The sequence below is a fragment of the Cucumis sativus genome, chromosome 7 (assembly GCF_000004075.3).
Source record: "Cucumis sativus cultivar 9930 chromosome 7, Cucumber_9930_V3, whole genome shotgun sequence".
Classification (NCBI taxonomy): Eukaryota; Viridiplantae; Streptophyta; class Magnoliopsida; order Cucurbitales; family Cucurbitaceae; genus Cucumis; species Cucumis sativus.
Genome location: NC_026661.2, coordinates 8,917,507 through 8,937,918, shown reverse-complemented (window position 1 = coordinate 8,937,918; position 20,412 = coordinate 8,917,507). Strand labels below are relative to the sequence as shown.

Genomic DNA, 20,412 nt, shown 5'->3' with positions numbered 1-20,412 from the left:
TTCAACAATGCTAACACATTTAATTCAAATACACAAAAATTCATTGAAGACCAAGAAAAAAGAACAAGACTTACATTGAGAAAAAAATAATTATATAAGGAAAGACCAAAAAAATCAAAGCTCACACAAGTGAATCCAATTAAAGAAAGAAACTCCAGTCAAATAAATTACAACCTAGAGGACAGATGAAGAAGAAACTCCTCAATCATCTCCGTGATCTCTGTGTCTAATGTTTTTCAATGCTCAAGGCATAATAAAGCACAAATAGTCTTTTAGGGCTTAAGTGCAAGGCGGAAAAAAAATGTGGGTTTTTTTTTTAAGGTGCAGTCTCTCTATATTAATACAAGATAATATAAAAATACAAGATAAAAAAGAGGATAGTTGAATTGGGAATATAAAAGAAAAAAAATAAAAGTAACCATAGGAAAAAAAATATTCCATTTAGGCCAAGCAAATTTTATTATTTATAATTAATATGGAAGGAAAAAACCCTAATAATTACTTTTTTAAAATAATGAAAAAAAACCCAATGCCTAGGACATTGGGCCGTAGGGCTTCACTGAAAGCACCACATCTGATGCACTTGTGTGCAAGGCGAGGCACTATGCATGCGCCTAGGAGGCTTTCTAAAACACAGGATATGTCTAGCAAAAGGAAAGTCAAACACCTCATAGAAACAACTCCAAACTAACCAAACAAAGTCATGATTCAAAAAGATATGATTGAAGTCTTTTTTCTGCCCACCAATACAGAATGTGAAAAAGCAGCCCTACAAAAAGGATCATCTTTCTAAAAACCAATCTAATCTGTAAAAGTCTTCCTCTTTTCAGCCTCCTCATAGTGTTCTTCTCCTATGATCTCGAGTTTGTCTTGGTGCAAGTTTTTGGTCGCCTTTTATCTAGAAGGATGTTTAGTCTTGTATTTGTATTTGTATTTCCCTGTACTTCTTTTGTGTTTGTTTTGCCTTTAGCCATTACTCCTTTATTACGGTTTTAGCTTGGTTGGATATGATGAGGGTGTTAAGGGGGTGTCAACCTAGTTGAGATGTCCAGGTGCACCCCCGATCCATGCTTACATGCTCATTGTATAATTCTTTTTGTATTATGAGCTTTTGTCTCATTATTATTATATTAATATTTGTTGGAATTCTTTCCTTTTTTTCTAGGCTTTTTCCTTGTTAGAATCCTAGAATAATTATGGAAAGATTATGGGAATGTATTCCTTATTTTCCTAAATCTTTTCCTTTTTTATTCCATTGTGTACTCTATTTATTCTCCTTGTACCTATTTCTTTATTCATTAGAAAATAATAACAACACAAACAATCGTGGTTTTTCTCCCGGTACTCGGGTTTCCACGTAAATTGGTGTGAACTCGTTGTCTCTCTTTTCAATATGGTATCAGAGCGGGACAATGAAAACACCCTAGAAACCCAACAAAACCAAACCACTTATGAAAATCAAACAGAAGGGACAACCATCAATTTTAGTGCTGCCGTAGCTGCTGCCATTGATGCTCGGATGAGTGCTGCCATGGACGAATTATTAAGCCGGCTACAGAAAACGTCCGAAATAATTTTTCGTCATTACCGCAGTCGTCCGCGCCGTCACCGGACCACCACGCGCCGTCACCGGACCACCACGCGCCGCCACCAGAACACCACGCGCCGCCGCCGGACCACCACGCGCCGCCGCCGGACCACCACGCGCCTGGTTTTCTTCCTCAGACGGCGCCGACCATCCCATCTGTCCAACCCTTTTCTTCGTCCGCGGCCTATATTGCTCCCCACGCCCCGATTTATGTTCTGCCATCTAATTCCAATCGGCTACCACCGCTTCTGTCGTCAAATCTGTATGGCCAGCCACCCAATGATCCTAGCTACCATCCCGATGTTAAAAACTCTCAAATTCACTCAACATTTGAGGTTGGTGAATCTTCGGCATATTCCAACCGTAACGTGCAAGCTTCCTCGGGAATAGTTCATCAACAATTGGAAGGGCTTCGACAACAGATAGCAGCACTTGAGGCTACCTTAGGGACGACATCCACTCTACCGATGTATTCTGAGAATCCGGTAAACTCGTTCCCTAATGTATCCTCTCCTTATGTGACTAATACGGTGACTCAGTCTTCCATGTATCATCTTTCAGGAGAAAATTTGAATAGCAACAACTATTTCTCATGGTCTCAGTCAGTAAAGATGGTCCTCGAAGGACGACAAAAATTTAGTTTTCTGACAGTGGAAATACCTCGCCCCCTACCGGGCGACCCACATGAACGATATTGCAAGGCAGAAGACTCTATTCTTCGATCCATATTGATCAATAGTATGGAACCTCAAATTGGCAAGCCGTTATTGTTTGCTGCAACAGCCAAGGATATTTGGACACAGCTCAGACACTTTACTCAAAACGTCAGAATGCCTCTCGTCTATACACGCTGAGAAAGCAAGTTCATGAATGCAAGCAAGGAACCATGGATGTCACATCCTTTTTCAATAAGCTTTCTCTTATATGGCAAGAAATGGACCTATGCAGAGAACTAGTCTGGCGTGATCCCACTGATGGTGTACAGTACTCGAGAATTGAAGAGAATGACAGGATTTATGACTTTCTTGCTGGTCTTAATCCTAAGTTTGATGTAGTTCGAGGGCGTATACTAGGTCAAAGACCGATTCCCTCCCTGATGGAAGTTTGCTCTGAAATCCGCCTCGAGGAAGATCGCACAAGTGCTATGAATATTTCCGCAACCCCTACTATTGACTCTGCTGCTTTTAGTGCAAGATCTTCTAACAGTAGCAGTGACAAGCATAATGGAAAACCAATTCCTGTCTGCGATCATTGCAAAAAACAATGGCATACCAAAGAACAATGTTGGAAGTTACATGGTCGTCCCCCAGGAAGTAAGAAACGCCCTTCCAACGACAAACAGAACACAGGGCGGGCGTATGTGAGTGAGTCTGCTGAACCTCCTCAACAATCCGAACCACACAAAAACCAAACTGATCTCAGTCTTGCCACTTTAGGTGCCATTGTCCAATCACAGGTATACCTCATTCCTTCGGTCTTGTTAGTATTGATGGGAAGAACCCCTGGATTCTAGATTCTGGTGCCACAGATCATTTGACTGGGTCCTCTGAACATTTTGTATCTTACATTCCTTGTGCTGGGAACGAGACAATTAGAATTGCAGATGGCTCCTTGGCCCCCATTGCTGGAAAGGGAAGGTTTCTCCTTGTGCAAGGCTCTCCTTACATAATGTTTTGCATGTGCCCAAACTATCTTATAATTTGCTTTCGATAAGCAAGATCACTCATGAGTTAAACTGCAAAGCAATATTTTTACCTGATTCTGTCTCTTTTCAGGACTTGAGCTCGGGGAGGATGATTGGCACTGCCCGGCATAGTAGGGGACTCTACCTCCTTGATGACGATACCTCTTCTAGTAGCATTCCTAGGACTAGTCTCTTATCTTCCTATTTCACTACTTCTGAACAAGATTGCATGTTGTGGCATTTTCGTTTAGGCCACCCTAATTTTCAATATATGAAACATTTATTTCCACATCTCTTCTCTAAAGTTGAGATGACTACCTTATCTTGTGATGTGTGTATTCAGGCCAAACAACATCGAGTCTCTTTTCCCTCACAACCATACAAACCAACCCAACCCTTCACTCTTGTTCATAGTGATGTCTGGGGACCATCCAAGATAACAACCTCATCTGGAAAACGGTGGTTCGTAACCTTCATTGATGATCATACCCGTCTTACCTGGGTCTACCTTATCACTGATAAATCTGAGGTTTCCTCTATGTTTCAAAATTTCTATCACACCATTGAAACACAATTCCATCAAAAAATTGTTATTCTTCGAAGTGATAATGGTCGGGAATTCCAAAACCATAACCTTAGTGAATTTCTTGCTTCAAAGGGGATTGTTCATCAAAACTCGTGCGCCTACACTCCTCAACAAAATGGAGTGGCCGAGCGAAAAAACCGTCACCTTCTGGAAGTAGCCCGTTCCCTTATGCTTTCTACTTCCCTTCCTTCATACTTGTGGGGAGATGCTATTCTTACAGCAGCTCATTTAATCAATAGAATGCCTTCTCGTATTCTTCATCTTCAAACTCCCTTAGATTGTCTTAAGGAGTCCTACCCATCGACTAGTCATGTTTCTGAGGTTCCTCTTCGTGTGTTTGGGTGTACCGCTTATGTCCATAATTTTGGCCCTAATCAAACCAAATTTACCCCTCGGGCTCAGGCATGTGTGTTTGTTGGGTATCCCCCTCACTAGCGTGGTTATAAATGTTTTCACCCACCATCCAGAAAATACTTTGTCACTATGGATGTTACTTTCTGTGAGGATCGACCCTACTTTCCCGTTAGCCATCTTCAGGGGAGAGTGTGAGTGAAGAGTCTAACAACACCTTTGAATTCATCGAACCCACTCCTAGTGTTGTGTCTAACATCATTCCTCATTCCATAGTCCTACCCACAAACCAAGTCCCCTGGAAAACGTACTACAGGAGGAATCACAAAAAGGAAGTCGGTTCCCCTACTAGTCAGCCACCGGCTCCAGTCCAAGACTCTGAACCTCCTCGAGATCAAGGTATGGAAAACCCTACTGAACCCTGTACTAAGAATATGATAAGTGAGAATGACAGGTCTAATGTTGTTGTTCTTGAAAACGTTGAAGAAAAGGACAGTGATGATGAGATTGAGGTCAGAATAGAAACCCGTAATAATGAAGCGGAACAGGGTCATACAGGAAAATCAGATGAGTATGATTCCTCTCTTGACATTCCCATTGCTCTGAGAAAAGGCACCAGGTCTTGTACTAAACACCCCATTTGCAATTATGTTTCCTACGATAGTCTCTCTCCTCAGTTCAGAGCTTTTACAGCAAGCCTTGACTCTACCATAATACCAAAAGATATCTACATTGCTTTAAAGTATCCTGAATGGAAGAATGCTGTCATGAAAGAGATGAAAGCTCTTGAAAAGAATAGTACTTGGGACATTTGTACTCTACCTAAGGACACAAAACTGTGGGATGCAAATGGGTGTTCTCTCTGAAATACAAAGCTGATGGTACTCTTGACAGACACAAGGCAAGGTTAGTTGCGAAGGGATTTACTCAAACCTATGGTATTGACTATTCAGAAACTTTTTCTCCAGTTGCTAAGTTGAATACTATTAGAGTTCTGTTATCTGTTGCTGTGAACAAAGATTGGCCTTTATATCAGCTGGATGTTAAGAATGCCTTTTTTAATGGAGCCCTCGTAGAGGAAGTCTACATGAGCCATCCGCCTGATTTGAAGCTCAGTTTGGTCAGCATGTGTGTAAACTCCAGAAATCTATATATGGTCTGAAACAGTCTCCCAGAGCATGGTTTGACAGAATCACTACCTTTGTCAAGTCCCAAGGGTACAGGCAGGGACACTCTGATCATACTTTATTTACAAAGGTTTCCAAAACAGGAAAGATTGCTGTTCTAATAGTTTATGTGGATGACATTGTTTTGACTGGAGATGATCAGGCAGAAATCAGTCAACTAAAGCAGAGAATGGGCGATGAATTTGAAATCAAGGATTGGGAAATTTGAAATATTTCCTTGGAATGGAGGTGGCCAGATCTAAAGAAGGTATCTCTGTATCTCAAAGAAAATACATCCTTGATTTGTTAACCGAGACAGGTATGTTAGGATCGTCCCACTGACACTCCTATTGAATTCAACTGCAAACTAGGAAACTCTGATAATCAAGTTCCAGTTGATAAAGAACAATATCAACGCCTCGTGGGTAAATTAATTTACTTATCTCATACTCGTCCTGATATTTCCTTTGCTGTGAGTGTTGTCAGCCAGTTTATGCAGACCCCTAATGAGGAACACATGAAAGCTGTCAACAGAATCTTGAGATACTTAAAATCAACACCTGGTAAAGGGCTGATGTTTAGAAAAACAGACAGAAAGACCATTGAGGCATACACTGACTCGGATTGGGCAGGATCTGTTGTTGACAGAAAATCTACCTCTGGTTATTGTACCTTTGTTTGGGCAATCTTGTAACTTGGAGGAGTAAAAAGCAAAGTGTTGTGGCCAGGAGCAGCGCTGAGGCTGAATATAGAGTTATGAGTTTAGGAATATGTGAGGAAATTTGGCTTCAGAAAGTTTTGACAGATCTTCATCAGGAATGTGAGACACCATTGAAGCTTTTCTGTGATAATAAAGCCGCTATTAGTATTGCTAACAACCCTGTTCAACATGATAGAACTAAACATGTTGAGATTGACCGACATTTTATCAAAGAAAAACTTGACAGTGGGAGCATATGCATTCCGTACATCCCTTCGAGTCAACAGGTTGCTGATGTTCTTACCAAAGGGCTTCTCAGACCAAACTTCGACTTCTGCGTTAGCAAGTTGGGCCTCATTGATATTTACGTCCCAACTTAAGGGGAGTGTTGGAATTCTTTCCTTTTTTTCTAGGCTTTTTTCTTGTTAGAATCCTAGAATAATTATGGAAAGATTATGGGAATGTATTCCTTATTTTCCTAAATCTTTTCCTTTTTTGTTCCATTGTGTACTCTATTTATTCTCCCTTGTACCTATTGCTTTATTCATTAGAAAATAATAACAACACAAACAATCGTGGTTTTTCTCCCGGTACTCGGGTTTCCACGTAAATTGGTGTGAACTCGTTGTCTCTCTTTTCAATAATATTAATAAAGAGGCTGTCTCCTTTTTAAAAGAAATATCTGTAGAAGTCTTCCATGATTGACTTACCACAAACAGAAGTGCTAAGTCTTCTAGAAAAATTTTACAAAATCTCTAAAGAGGGAACTACATTCTTAAAATTTTCACAAAAGCTCCAAAAGAGGGAACTACAAGAAATACTTTTAGAAGGATTCAAGCTCCAAAGAGAAACAATCCTTCTCCTTCGTATTAATATCAAATGTCTCGTTCGAGGATACAAGAGCCACTATGTCAGTTGCTTCTCTATCAAACAACAAATGACAGAATCCCAACAATATCCTAGAGCTACTAAAACGAGAAAAGGCATCTGCCACCAAATGATTCAGCATAAGGAAAAAGATGTAAACAGGAAAATAGAGAGCAGGGGCCGAATGTCTAAGATGAAAGCACAAAATAGTTCAAAACTTCGAAAACACAAAATATTAGTCAGTATAAGACCATGCTTTGTCAAAAATTTCGTCAAAGCAGCTGAGCAAATAAAAGCCTAAGAAATTTCTTTAGAACAGTGCAATAAGAAATTGTAAGCACCTTCCACTTAAATATGTGGTTAAGAACTTCAGGCTCACAAACAGCTTCTGCATCCTCAATGCAACATCCTTCCTCAAGCTTGCGCAGAGCAGCTCGAACAGCCTAACAACCAAAACAGTAGACCATTAAGGGATAAGAAACCACGAGATCACTTTAAGGATACAAAAGTTAATAATTTTCTTACCACAACTGACCCTTCCAACTTCCCCATCTTAATTGTCTTGTCCACTACATGTTTTAAAGAATATGCATGAGTAGATGGGACTTTGTGCTTCTTAATTACGTCTTCCAAAGTAATTGACGATGCAACATTTTTCATCATGTCCATTAACCTAGGTTAAAAGAAAGAATATTTTAGAAACAAATCCACTTTACCAAACATGCAAGCGTGCACTTTAGGGAAGTTTATAACTGTTGTCATTCCTTAATTCATTTTTTAAGGGTGAGGGCATCAAAACCAAATGTGAAGTACAAATGGCAGTTACCTCCTCTCCGAATTGGCATCTAATAGGAGCATCCCACTTCTATCCTCCTTGTAAATCTTACTTGGATCAAATCTCTTGGTTGGTATGGCAGACTTGCCAACTAAGGAGGATTTTTTCACTTTGATCGTCTTATCAATGTCCATGAGGACAGATTCTCCTTTTTGATTCAAAGAGTTTCTTGAAATGTTACCCAATTTCACATTTTTAGACTCAGAACTCCACAATGATTTCGCAGTCACTTTACCAAGAAGCTTCCCATCAGATGAGGACCTCTCAAATGATTTGGATACTTTTGCAGCAGATTTTCCCTGAAGGTCATCTGGCATAGATCCCTTCTTTGATACAACATTCTCCCTACTCCCACGAAAAACTATCGTCTTCCCTCGTCTTGTATCACTGATAGGAAGTTTCCTTTTCTGAATGGGAAGCCTACTCTCTTCAAGACCAGGAAATTTTATATGGTCTCTAGCAGGAGTCTCAATTTCTTCATCAATCTCGTGGTCCCTGGTCAAATTAAATGAAAAAAAAACATTAATAGGCCAATACTGATTAAAGGAAATAGTAGTAACAGCTGACACAGCAATCTTACAAGCAATATATCAAAATGCGATTAGGTAATAGCTTTTCCCATGCCCTGGTCGGGGTTTCACCATCCTCAGAACCTTCAAAAGTGATTTTCCTAACAAAAACAATGCATTCTTTAACCAATTAAGCACCAGAACTTAAAAAATTACACTCTGATTCACTATATAGAAATTCAAAGGATACCTTGGTAAGCATTTCCTGTGGTATGATTTTGGACACCGTCGACAAACAGCAAACTGTAGTTCCCATATTTTCTTATTTTCGCCGAGCGCACAAACAGAGCACTTATGCACAGGGCATGAGAAAGATTCTCCAGATGCAATCTTCTTCTCAAGGTCTCCAGCGGCAACTTTATTCTCCGGATGAAGCAATCTTGAAATACATTTAGGATGATAAAAATAACCACAAGTTGCATTTACGCATTGGAAGACCTAAAGAGCAATAGTAACTCATATTAGGTAATAATCAGAGACTGATGTCTAAAATCATAAGTAAATCTCTTTTTCTAATAAGAAAAGCATATGTATATTCAACAAAAAAAGCCAAGAAGGACCATCTAAGAGGAAAGGGTTGAGGAAACCCCACCCACAAAACTAATAAAGAAGAGCCTAGCAATTATTAATACTCATTAAAAGATCTAATTACAAAGGGAGATATGAGCTATTGGCAAAATTAACAATGTGTTAGAAAGTTGCTAACAAGAACAAGATATTAATTTATTATAATGAACTATAAGAAAATACAAGATAAACCCAAGTATAAGGCACTTGGAACCTCCCTCTTGAGTACTCTCACCCAAGCCCTAAATCACTCCACATAATAACCTCTCTCTCTCACTTACCCTCCCTCCATTTATAACAAGATGTAACCACCCTAGTAACCACACATAATAGCTACTAGTAACCACACTTACACAATAACTACTAGTAACTTCCTAAGTATCTAATTACCCTTATACCCCTAACCCTATACTAATCTAATTACCCTTATACAATATAAACCCATGTATACAAATGTAGGTATCTAACACAATGCTAATAAATAAATTACATTAAAACTACAAAGATTCCAAACCTACAAACAAGAAACTAGCAAAAAAAGTCAAACAACTCAAACCCAATCAAAGGGTCGACAAAATTATGAACCAAAAGATTGTGAAAAAACTCTAGTGTAAATGTAAAGATGGAAAGATATTAGGGTTCACCTAAGTTCATTATGATTATAATAAACAAAAACAAATTAATAAAACAAAAAAAAAAAGGAGCCAATGTCTATATTGCGCAGGATTCATATAGTAAATATTCATACAATACGTGAAGGATAGCCATTTTAGTAGTGAAGTGTATGGTCAATCGATTTTATACCTACAATGAGTTATTTTTAGAGGAGTTTCATTGAATCTTTAACAACTTTCCAAATATAAGCAGAGTACAAATAAACTTGACTTTGTATTACTCTCTTTGTATAACTCTCTTGTACTTTGAGTGCATATTAATAAAAAAGATTTGTCTCCGTTTCAAAATAAATAAATAAACTTGACTTTGAGGGTGAGTATTTTTTGTTTATATGATGATAAAACCAATTTCAATGAGGAAAAAAAAAGAGAGAATAGGAGGCTAACCAAAAGCCAGCCCACTAAAAGGAAGGGAACCCTCTAGAAAAAGGGACCCAACTATGCAAAATAACACCTATAGAATAATTACAAAATTCCTTCGAATTCAAGGCCCACAAAGAAACATGATAACGTACAAGGGACCAAATCTCACTGGGGACCCTCTCCCCACCCCTAAAAACCCCATTGTTCTGCTCACCCCACACCACCCATAAAATAGAACACACCCCATGACCCAAAGGAAGTGCCCTTCTCACTGGTCAGGGTTGAGAAGGAACTCCTCAAGCAACGCACACACATCTCTATGTCAAGTCCCCCCTAACGCCAAATGTCTAAAACAAAGAGTTCCAAACCAAGCTGGAAAACTCACAATGCCCAGAATGTGGTCCAGATCTCCCTCCCTTTTCTACAAAGAATGCAACAAGAAAGGACCTACAAGCGAGAGCATCTTCCTCTTAAGCCTATCCATCCTGTTTTTTTTTCTTTTTACGGTCGTGTAAAACTTGCCAACTAAAGAACTTAACTTTCCTAGGAATCTCAATCCTCCACAGCACAAGAAAACAGATAGACCTAGGGGAGAACCACTTCACCCACGTCTAAACGAGTGGCCCTCAAGTACCTCTATTGTTTCCCTATAGGAAAAAGCACAACAGAACCCAAAAGAGAGGGAATACGAGCTCCTAGACCACACGAGAATATCAGCAACAAAACAGTGTTTGTGATCAAGAAAATGATACGAAAGAGGGAATAAGAAACAGAGAGGTCTCTCCCCCATCCAATGGTCTTCCCAAAAGTAAGTATCTCTCCCCCATCCAATGGTCTTCCCAAAAGGAAGTATCTCTCCCCTTCCCCACCACACAATGAATGAATTGAACAAAAGCAAGGAGATCTTTCTAGAAAATCTACGAGAATTCTTCGAACAAAAGATAATTCAGTATTTGTCCATACATGAGGGGAAGACTTCCACTTATAGAGTTTTAATACAAGTGGTGGTAAAAAATGGAATTAACCTAAGACTATGACCCAGCTAACCACATTCTTCTTACATCACCACTTTCCCCTTCTCCCTCCTGATTCAATTGATGCAATCAAGCTCTCTTTCAACCCTAACATCATTTCCAATTAAATCAACTCAGTTGACATCAATTTCATGAGGATCGAGCTCGTGCCATTTCTTCGAACTCAAAGAAAAGCCTCATGGGTTGGCAAACCACCATCTGAAGTGATTCTTTAGACTCTATCACTTTTGAGTTGGTAGCAAAAACATATTCAGGGGAATTGATGTAGAGTGTAGAATAATGGGGGCCAAGGCTTCTGCTGATTATTCAAGTCAAGATATTAGTTTAAACTGGAGTGCTCTCATCTCCATGTAATTGTTGATGGCAACCGTGGATAAGATGGCTCTCTTCCTCTACTACACTTCATAGTCTTGTTTTGCTATTTTTGAATATTCTTGGCGATGGAACAAAGATCAAGAACTTTTCTATTGATGTAGTGAGAAGAAACAACAAATGTTCAAATGAAACAGAAAATCTGGAAGTTGCTAAAAGGTAAGTTCTCTTTGTTATCCCTCCTCCCCCCTCCCTCCTGCTCCCTTTTCGGTTCTCTCTTTTTCCAGTAGCCTCACAACGACTACTTTTCAGTCTAACAACGTTAGCCTCCTGGTGAAGTCTACCCACAGACCAATCACTAAAGGTCTGGTGGTTGAGTTTCGTTTTAATTGCACAGGGAAGCTTAGAAGTGAGACTGCAATGGAAGTGGTAAGTTACGAAGTTCTTCAATCGTATTATCGCATTTGGTCAGAAGACGATAGCTTCCTTGTCAAAGATGTGAGCTGGTGCCTGAAAGCATTATCAGTGTTATTAAGAGGCCCAGCAGATTGTTTCTTCCAGAAATGGGGGAGTTAAACCAAGGAAGGTTGAAGTTGTCAAAGTTCAAGGCAAAAAAGGGTTGGGTGTTATGTTGTGTGACCTATGGCCATTTTCAGGTGGACACTCCTTCATTCGAGTGTGTTAGGGAGAAGACAAACAGGGGTGGGTGGCATTTCACAAAATGCTGGAGAATTTCCTTTTCAAAACCAGAGTATATAAGTTGGTATTCACATAAAATTGCCACATCTTTTAATCCAGCCCAGGCTAAGAGTACAAGCTTCACAGATAAAGTTAAATCGGATGGTAACTTAACCCATGATGAAAAGAAAAAAAAGAGAGTGCCATTAAAGTTGATTATCAGGCTGTGACCAAAGATGAAGGAGAAAGCTCTCAAGTTTCCTCTATTTTGAAGAGAGCAAAACAGAGTCAGGGGGTGACAAATAACTCGGAAGTTATTCAAACAAAGTTTGAAAATGATGTAAGAAGACTAAGAGTTAATTGGGTAATTAGGTAATATTCTAGATTAATTCCCTTTTTAGCCCCATTTGTAATAGAAGTCTTCTCCTCTTGTATGAAGCACATTATTCATTCTAATAAAAGATTCTCAATCTTGGTTCTTGGAGGATTTCTCCTTGAGATTACTTAGGCTACATCAGAATAGTTGTGGATAGTTACAATACTCTTTGCGTTGATTATTGGAGAGAAATTCGAAAACTGCTGGAAATCTTTTTCCAAACAAGAATTATCATCAACCCACTATTGGATGAAAATGCTCTTATTAGTTTGGATCAAGGCCTGGTTGAAGATTTCATCAATGAACCTGAGAGATGGCAGGAGATGGGGCCATTTCACCTAAAGTTCGAAAAATGGGATAGATTAAAAAACAGCCAGCCGTTGGTAATGAAAGGCTGCAGCAGATGGTTAAGAATTGGAAACCTTCCTCTGGACTACTAGTGTAGAAAAACCTTCGAAGCCACCAGAGAGAATTTTGAGGGTTTAGAAAGCATTGCCACAGAAACGCTTAATCTAACCAATTGCAACGAAGCAAGAATTCAAGTTAAACCGAATTTATGTGGTATTATACCTACTACCACTGAAATTACAGACTTTAATAGAAGTAATTTTTTCTTGAATTTTGATGATATTGAGCCTATGGATCCCCCATGTATTTTCAAGGGAAGTCTTATTGTTAAGGATTTTCAAAAACCCTATTGATTAACTAAGGGTTAGGCAAGCTTTGGAAGATGAAGATGTTAATGTTTTGTTCTTCCCTCAAGAACTTGATGTGTTTAAATCCACTAAAACAGCTCCCTCCTTTTCAAGAAATCCATTAGAAGCTTTGAATCAAATTCATGTTTCCTCACCGGCGCCGGAGGCCGACAATCTGATTGGAAATGAAATATGTCCGTTAGAAATTAATAGGCTGTATCCAAGGAAGAGAGAGAATTCAGCAGAAGATATCTATGCATTTAATTCATTGGGCTTTGGTCTAACCTCAAATGGTGGAAAGCTCAAATGGGGCTACTTTCCAGCCTAGTATGAACACGAAAAAAGCTTTAACAAGGAAAGAGAATGTGAATGGAAATGATTCTCTGCAAAGTAATTGTTCTGCTTCCATCCGTAAGGGCACGAAAAAGAAATTTAAAAGAGAGCCTGTTGTAGTTCCTCCGTTATTCCTCCCAAAAGACAGCTCAGCAGCATTAACTAATCACTCAAGAACCCTTCCACCTTCCAGCCGTGTTCTCATATCTTCCTCTGCCTTGGAATCCAACTCTTCCTTGCCTTTTTCCAACCAATCAAACAGTACAGTGAATATAGCATTCCAATTGTCCAAGGATAACTCGAATAATGATCTTCTTCAGTCTCCATCTCACAATACGAGTGAGTTCGAAATACCTCAGAAATTTCCGGCTAACATTTGCTTGCATCAACGAATGAAGAGAAACAAGAAGTGCAAGATTCCTAAAATGTCTCAAGGAAGTTCTTATTTGGTTAAGCCTTTCCGAAAACACTTGACCAAGAAAAGGACTTCTTTTAGCAATTCTTGGACAAAAATCACAAACCCTGACTTGCTTGAGGCTGTTGTGTCAAGATCCAAGTCCCTGGCCTAAATCAAAACAGGTCAGCTTCTTTACCTTTTTTGAATAAACCTGGTTCCCATTTCGGATGTAATTCCCAAGAGTCTTTCAATCCTCCTTCTGTGCGAGGATTACATAGCAATTTTCAGACTTCTCATAAAGGTACGAAAGACTTTGATGAAGAGTCATTGGCAAGTGTAAGCAGTGAAGAACAGGAAAGAGGACAATGAGGAGATAGAAATTACAATAAAATGCCAGTTGATATGAACAAGGCTTTAAGTATTTTATTCCAATCTGAAGAGGTTCAATTACTTTCCATTAAGAAAAGCTTTCCTTTACTCCACTGTAAAAGAAAAATACATACCTAAAAATTGCATTCCATAGTGGATACCTGTGAAATCTCTTTAGCCTAATCCAAAGGAAAACAGGTCATTCGGTGGATATCCTCAGGGTTGAAAATTGAAGATTAGCTATTGAATTGCATGATGATTTGGACAAAAACATGGTGGCTGATTCTTAGAAGTTTTCAAAAGAAATTAGTCCAGACATACTACTAATTCAAGATTCTAGAATGGACAGCTTCGTTAAAGAAGTCATAGAAAGCATATAGAGCTCAAAAGATGTCGGCCAGATTTTAGTTGGAAGCTTTAAAGATTTTCAGGGACTTTCTTACAAGGTGGGTTGAAGGTTTTTTCAGAAAACTGACATTGCTAAAGCTGACTTCTCTTTGATAACTGGAGTAATGAGTTGAAGGCAGTGCTGGCAAGTTTATGTGGATTGGAAGAAGACTACTTCCAGATCCTCTGGACTTTGGATTGTGTTGGCAAGTTAGCTTTGAGGCAGCTGTTTGCATCTTCTTGGCTTTCATTTTCTCCTATCATCTTGAAGATTTGGATGTGCAGTACTTTTTATACGAGTGGAGTGGGCTAATTTTGAGAGAGTGTTTAAGTATTGCTTTTTACTTAGCTTTCTACTGATGTACTGTATTGTGTGGCTTTGATTAGCTCGTTTATTTTCTGATTCGGACTCGTATTTAAGTTTCCATCATATTTATGTTGCCCGATTATAGTCTTTGTTTATGTTTTAGCTTGTTTTTTCCCTTAGTTCTTTTGGTTTTGGTATAATACTCTTGTACTTTGAGCTTTAGTCTCATTATCCTTCATAAAGAGGCTTATTTTCGTTTCAAAAAAAAAATCTTGGCAATGATTGTAATTTTTAAGTTATTAAGTTATTTGCAAGTTTCTTTTCAAGGTGTTGATGGTACTAATGGGGTGTCAACCTAGTTGAGATGCCCGGGTGCACCTCCTGATCCACAGCTTTATGCTTGTTGTTTCCATTGTACTTTGAGCATAGTCTCATATCATTATTTTAATGAAAAAGCTTGTTTCTTGTCAAAAAAGGGTGCTGGTGCTGGTGCTGGTGGTTTCAAAGGGTACATAATGGTGTACAAGTTCGATGCCCTCTCACTGATGAAGGCAAGGCGAGGGCTTTTTTTCTCAAAGAAGAAAGGAGTGGGGAGTGGGGTGTGGGTTTTTTTTGCTTATGAAGCATGAATACTCCATGTGAAGCAAAAAATCGTATCAAATACGTATCAAATATCAATACTCCTAAATACTTCCCATATACATATCGGATAAGTGATTTGACATATTTGCTTTTAATAAAAAACAAATATCAAATGCACTTCTGAAGTGGACACGTTGGACCTTCTAAAAAGAAGGCATCTAATCTTTCCCAATCCAAACTAGGTAGCATATTTAAAAAGCCCATTGCCCCCACCCAAAACTAAAAGGAAAAATATTTAAAAAGACCAAACTAGAATCATCTAATCTTCATCCATCCCGCCTAAGTCACACAAAATAACCCACTTAAATATCTTTAACAATTCAATGAAGAAGTTTTTCATTTATCCTCGTACTTCTCTCTCTAATCTTCTTCTCCTCTGTCATTCTAACTCTGGTGCGCCAACCTTTTCTATTCTATTCCATTGCAATTGTATTTCAATATTTTTTAAGAGAAATTGTATTTCAATACCTTTGATAGTACTTCTGGTAAAGTATTTTGTAGTATTGTCATCAACTAGACCAGTGTTTTAAAAAGCGCACTAAGCCGCGCGCCTAGGCTCAAGGCGCCCACTTGGAGCTTATTTGTGAGGAAGTGCGGAGAATTCTAAAAAGCCCAGATTAGGCGCGCGCCTCAAAGGCGCAAGTCGAATTAGGAGTGGGCTATTTTTATAACTTATGGGCTGGGCTTTAATTATAAAAAACTATTATTATCTAAATTTTTTAAACCTATTACGTGAAAGTGAAGAAACAACCCTTCACCCTTCTCCTCCCGCGCATGAATTTTCTTCAACACGACTCTTCATCTACTTTTTCGGTTCTTCCGTTCTGCTTCTACTTCAAAACTTTTTGCTTCCTTTTCCACCCTTCTTCTTCACACAAAACGTCAACAAATCTATTTGGTGCTGCGGCTGCCATTACTCTGTTTTTTGGTGCAAAAACAGAGGAAAAGAGAAGACAATAATATTCTGCTTCAGTTTTCACCTCCTCCATTTCAGCTTTATCGCGGGTGAGTATCTCAATCGTACGTTGTAAACTTTTTGCCTCCTCTTGGATTAGATTTAAATTCACATCAAGTGAATCTCTTTGTTCAGTTAACATCTGCATTGCTTTCTCCTTCTTCTGTAACTCTTTGACAAGAACATCAAACTCCATCAGCATCCCACTTTCTTTCACCACAGCTTATTCAATTCTCATTTGAAGCTCAGAAATTCTCTTCCCGTTCTCTTCCTTTTCCTGTTTGAAACAGAATGTACTCTGTTTTAATTGAGCAACTTCCTTCTCTAACTTCTCAAATCTCAACCTCCATTTCCAGCCCATTTTTTTCCTTTTCAATCTCACCTTTCTCCTTCATTTTCACATCCACTTTCCTCTCTAAATCTTCAATTACCCTGCCTGATTCCTCCAACAACTTCTTAATCAATTCATTGTCTTTCGTCAGATTCACATTCAAAATCTCACATTCCTTTTTTTCACTCAACAACTTCTTCCATTTCGTACATGCTTTTCAAAGGATTATTAGTTTTTATCCTTTTACTTTCATTTAACATATTGATTGCTCAGAATGGTGAAAAGAACAAATATGGATGAACGAACTTGAAATGTTTTCTATCTATTGCATCTTTTGGCTCTATTGTCATTTCCTCTAATTTGGTTGCTAAGAGAATGGAAGGTGGATCCTCTCTTTCATTTTCGAGAACTAAGTTTCCACCTACAATTCCAATGAAACTCGAGAGGAATGAGATGAAATATAGCAGAGGATTGAGATAACTACAATCAAGTTTTGACCAAAAGTCTATATTTCATGCTAAGCATAGTGGGCTATTTTTTTAGATGTCGAATTCTGAGTATCTCTCCTTTGTTGATTTGACATCTTGCATTAAATTTCATACTCTACTGTGACACTTTGTTGTGTCACAGATTCATTTGGTTCTAGTATGTTTTGGTCTAAGTTAGCTATCAATTTGCTGATTTGACGGCTACGAACTACATATGTCGTTTTGTGTTTTCATAGCGTGGTATACCCATTGAGTGACTATTGGTTTTGTCTCTTGACTTATTTATTGTGTGCAAGTTTTGGACATCTTCTTCTTCTTATACTTCTCGACCACAACTTCCTTCAATAACCCATCAAACTCAACCTTCATCCCATCCCTCTCACAACACACTCCCCTCCAATCCTCCATTTATAACAGCTTCATCCCATCCATAGATAGCTTCTGTTTTTTTATCTTTTTATAACAGCTTCTGTTTTAAATAGCTTCTGTTTTTTTTTTTTTTTTATAACTTAGATCATAGATGGCTGATAAAAGTTCAAAAAAATCCGGCATGGAAATATGGTCAATTGCAAAATGACCAAGATAAAAATACGTTTGTCTGTGGATTTTGTTCGAAAGTAACAAAAGGAGGGGTATATAGAATGAAACAACACCTCGCTGGTGGTTACAGAAATGTCACCGCCTGTACAAAATGTTCGGATCACGTGAAGGAAGAAATTAAAGAGTACATGTCCAAAAAAAAAGAGATTAAAGAACAAAGAAATCTGATTGTGGACATTGATGTAGAAGATTACGGTATCGAGGATGAAGATGAAGGGAGTGTTAGTGTAAACAACATAACAACACCAAGGGGCCCGAGCTTGAAGAAGCCAAGGCAAAAGGGTCCAATGGATGCATTTTTTACTCCTAACCCAGAAACTGTGGTTCAAAATAGAAAGGACAAAGGAAAACAAACTTCATTGAATGGGGCATACAAGAAGGAAATGAGAGAGCACACCATCCAAAGAATTGCTCGATGGTTTTATGATGCAGGAGTGCCTCTGAATGCCTGCACATATGATAGTTTTGCCCCTATGATTGAGTCAATTGGGCAATTCGGTCCTAGATTGAAACCACCATCTTATCATGAGTTAAGAGTTCCATGTTTGAAAAAGGAATTAGAAGCAACAAATGAGTTGATGAGTAACCATATGGCAGAGTGGGCCAAGGTTGGATGCACTGTTATGGCTGATGGATGGACCGATAGAAGAAATAGGACATTAATTAACTTTTTAGTTAACAGTCCTAAAGGCACCATGTTTATTGAGTCCATCGATGCTTCATCTTATGTGAAAGATGGAAAGAAGATGTTCGAGTTATTTGATAATTTTGTAGACCGAATTGGAGAAGCGAATGTTGGACAAGTAGTTACCGATAGTGCCTCAGCAAATGTGATGGCAGGTAAGAATGTAGACTACTTACAAGTTATAACTTTAATTTGTTAGATTTAGTTGAGTTCTACGTTAAATGTGTACTTATTTTCTTTGTTAATAGGGAGATTGTTAGAAGCAAAGCGCCCACAGTTAATATGGTCTCCGTGTACCGCTCATTGCTTAGATTTGATGTTGGAGGATGTATACAAGATCTCGAATATTCGAAAAGCATTGAAAAGAGGCATGGAGATTAGCAATTTCATATATGTTCATCCTGGATTGTTAAACATGATGCGATGTTTTACTAACCAAAAGGAGTTAGTTAGACTAGCTAAGACTCGTTTTGCTACTGCCTGCATTACATTATCGAGTATACATCGTCAAAAGAATAATCTGAGGAAGATGTTTACTTCAGATGAATGGAAGAATAGCAAATGGAGTAAGGAGCAACAAGCGAAACGAGTAGTTCAGACTATTTTGTTGGCTAGTTTTTGGACTACAATTGTTTTCACTCTTAAAGTATCTGGCCCACTAGTCCGAGTTCTTAGATTGGTTGATGGCGAGAAGAAGCCACCTAGGATATATTTATGAGGCCATGGATAGAGCTAAGAAGCTATTGCTAAATCCTTTAATAATAATGAAGAAAAATACAAGGACATTTTCACCATAATTGATAAAAGATGGGAGCTTCAGTTGCATCGTCCCCTGCATGCAGCGGGGTATTATTTAAACCTGTCATTCTATTATCTGAATCCTAATATCCAGAAGGATGATGAAATAGTTAATGGACTCTCTCCTTTTCACCATAATTGATAAAAGATGGGAGCTTCAGTTGCATCGTCCCCTGCATGCAGCGGGGTATTATTTAAACCTGTCATTCTATTATCTGAATCCTAATATCCAGAAGGATGATGAAATAGTTAATGGACTCTACTCATGCATAACAAAAATGGTTGCTTCATTGGAAGTACAAGACAAAATACTTGCAGAACTAAGCAAGTATAAAGAGCTGAAGCATTATTCGGACAACCTTTAGCAATCAGACAAAGGGACAAAATATCTCCAGGTAAATTTCAACTAAACGATTACTCAACGATACTAGCAACAAGTTCTTCTATTAATATATATTTTTTTGTTTGTGCCTATAGTGGAATGGTGGGATAATTTTGGACAATCAACTCCAAGCTTGCAAAAGTTTGATGTGAGAATTTTAGGTCTTACTTGTAGCGCTTCTGGATGCGAGCGTAATTGGAGTGTGTTTGAACAAGTTACCTTTTCTCTCCTTAAGTACATTGAGAATGAGAATCAAAATTTGTTGATTCACTGATAATGAAACTTTCTAATTTTTCAGCTTCATAGCAAGAAACGAAATAGGCTTGCTCAAAGTCGTTTGAATGATCTAGTGTTCATCAAATACAACACAGCATTAAAACGTCGATACAACCTACAAGATATTGTCGATCCCATCTCCTTAAAAGATATTGATGATAGTAACGAATGGTTGATTGGAAGATTGGATGACGATTCTGAGGAGGATGATGAGTTGGTATTTGACGATGATTCTTTAACGTGGGGTGATGTTTCTAGAGCTGTCGGAGCAAAAGAACCATCATTCTATTCTAGAGCTAGTACCTCTAGAGCAAAGACTAATGTTTCATGTTCATCCTCGTCTACCACGCAACGCAAACAAGTAAATTTAGATGACTTCGATTTGGAAGAAGAAGATACTGATGGCAATAAGTCTAA

The 20,412-nt window shown here is 38.4% G+C and overlaps 1 pseudogene; it reads right to left on the bottom strand.

The window, feature by feature from the left end:
* The window catches only part of LOC116405149, a 63,901-nt pseudogene that overhangs the window by 33,333 nt on the left and 10,156 nt on the right, over window positions 1–20,412 (bottom strand).